This window comes from Fragaria vesca, linkage group LG6 (genome assembly GCF_000184155.1).
Source record: "Fragaria vesca subsp. vesca linkage group LG6, FraVesHawaii_1.0, whole genome shotgun sequence".
Classification (NCBI taxonomy): domain Eukaryota; kingdom Viridiplantae; phylum Streptophyta; class Magnoliopsida; order Rosales; family Rosaceae; genus Fragaria; species Fragaria vesca.
In genome coordinates this window covers 33,353,407-33,355,932 of record NC_020496.1, presented here as the reverse complement: position 1 = coordinate 33,355,932, position 2,526 = coordinate 33,353,407, and positions in this window count along the sequence as shown.

Below are 2,526 nucleotides of genomic sequence, written 5' to 3'. Positions count from 1 at the left end.
GTTATGATTTTAGGAATATGAGTCTTTTTCTTCTTGAGGGAGGAAAGAGAACTTTCCCCAGCAAAACCATTAAGCAGCTTGAGCTTCTTGGGCGATGCAGTAGGCAACGAGACATCCCCTCTTCAGTTTCTCAAATGCTTGCGCAACCTTCTTGCTTATGTCGACAATGGCCAGAGTTTGGGTTTCAGGATCGAACTGCTCCAGGGTTTCCCTTCGAACAATGGTTGGTTTCCAGATGCCTGGTTTAGGATCAAAGAGGCCACACACCACTGGAGAGGTGCCCTTGAACTGGAACGCTTCATTAGTGAAACCAATTCTGTTTGCCAGAAAGGAAGCCGGCAACACCATCTTTGAAGAGCTAGGGTTAGGGTTTGCACCCCCAACCTTGAAACATATACCATTCTCACGTTGAATCAAGTTACAGATCTTACAAACACCAATCAGATTCTCAAATTGAAAAGAGATTTCCTCAACAACACCATCAATAATTTTGAGGGTTTTTTTTCTCATAAAATGGATGATCTAGGGCATGAGAAACCCTAACCCTAATCTGTTGTGTAGTCGCAAATAATTTCTCATCTTTATAGATGTATGTACCTGCAACCGCGCGTTGCAACATTCTTGATGTACCGATCCTTCTCCAGACCCCCAAATACATCCACGTATCTACCATCTCTCTTAGTTAACGACATACAGACGTTGTCAACACGTGTCATGCCCGCCTGTTAACACCTGTCCACAAACACCTTGGGTACACACACCCTCGAGTAGACACCAGACGTCTCCCTGAATTGAATACATCAATATTTATAAGGACTTTTTAAAATCTTAATTGAATACCTATGGATTTTTACATTCCAAAAAAATCCATCAACTCTCAATTGAATACACCCCCTTAGTATCAAGTTTATATTCCTTCATTGTAACAGCCCTTCTTTATTTATTTGTTTATTTTAAATAATATTTCAGGTGAGCTGAAAATGAAACTATGACTGGCATTTGCAAGTCTTTTTATTATAACGCAAATTAACGTTCATGTAATCCTTTTTCAATTAGGAGTAGATCTAGATAACCTGGTTTTATGTACGTAAACAATTCACCTTTGACCGAGAGGAAACCCTTTTCCAACATGATTTGGGTTTTCTCACTTTCTGTTCATCTTGGTCAGATCGAGGAATATATATAATACTCCTCTGTAAATATCGTTAGCCCTAGATCGAAGAAATTAAACCTTTAGCTCCCATCTTACTCTTTTATTACCAAAAGGAAAAAGAAGAAAACCTATCTTCGTTTCTGTTCGTTTACTCATTCAATCACTTGATATTCCTGCTGCCTGCATGGATCATTTGGAAGTCACTCACGAGGCAAATCACTTCGACTTTGAAGCTGTCCGTCCCGCCACACTAGTCGTACAACCAGGTCCCCGGAAAGAACGACCTCAAATCCAGGTCCACTTTATCTGTAGCATGGAGCACAGATACTACCGAACTTCTTCCTGTGACCCTATAAATATTCGAACCCTCATCAACCATCGCGAGGAGACGACGACACAAATTTTCGAATTCGATCAGTGCCAAGTATTCTATAGTACTGACGAGTTCCGAGCAGATCTCTGTCGGGTTCTGTCGAAATTCGAAATCAGAGAAGGTGATGATGTCGTGCACAGGTTGGCGGGTGAAATTAAACGCTTGGCTTCCAAGATTTACGAGGAGTCTTGGGGAAAACGGATATTCGCCTTGGAAGCTTCTATGTCAAGAAAACACGAGATGATTCGATGCAAGAGTTGTCTGGCCGAGAGGGTTGCGAGGGAATCTACTGTGTTAGCGGAATAGCGAAGCCAATGAGTCATAGATCAAGAAGCTCCTGATCAAACAAGAGGAGGGTTATAGCTCACGAGTAAAGAATCTAAAGATCCATGTTATAGTTAATGTGTAGCTAGTGTTTACTTTTAACTTGGATCGATCAGTTTGGTTTTATACCTAGTATCTCAGCTCTTTTACCTAGTATTAGAGGAATAGCGAAGCCAATGAGTCATAGTTATTGCTTGAGTTTGTTCTTGATTAGATACCTAGTATATATCTCACCTCTTTTATATGCTAGCTTATGAGTTTTTCCCAACTACTTTGGGACATGTAAAAAAATAATATATAGAAATTAAAGGAGGAGGAGCGTTAGATAGATAGAGGAGAGGATACGACTGAGATCGTTATATAAACTATTGTTACATGGCATCAATTTGAATGACCAAATGATTATGGAATTAATTGAAATTTTGTATACATGTTTCTTGCATATGAATCTAGAGGATCAACGGTTGAGATCGTTAAAAGAAGTCATCTACTAATGTAAAATAGTAGAAATCCTCAAATTCTTAAAGTAGTAAGGAGGTCCTCTTTATATCCTCCCTATATATATATATATACGCCCTTCTCGGCTGCGGACGTCCGCACCAAACCATTGGTGCGGACGTCCGCAGCTGAAGAAAATCATATATATATATATATATATGTATATGTATATATGTAG